Consider the following 215-nt stretch of genomic DNA (forward strand, 5'->3'; position numbering starts at 1 on the left):
CTCACACATCACTCAGGACCAACGCGGGGTGCCGCAGTGGAGGAGGGGGACCCTTCCTGGGTGCTGGGGCTCTGCAGCAGCTAGCAGAGGATTTGGCTGTCGGGGCTCTGGGTGGTCTCCCCCCACTTCCCTGGGGATTTTGGGAGCTGGGATGTCTGGCTTCTCCCTGAGCAACCCCCCAGCCCTCCCTTCCCCAGCTTCCGGCTGATTCCTTT

This window comes from Eurypyga helias, unplaced genomic scaffold, assembly GCF_000690775.1.
Source record: "Eurypyga helias isolate BGI_N326 unplaced genomic scaffold, ASM69077v1 scaffold28167, whole genome shotgun sequence".
In the NCBI taxonomy this organism is placed as follows: Eukaryota; Metazoa; Chordata; class Aves; order Eurypygiformes; family Eurypygidae; genus Eurypyga; species Eurypyga helias.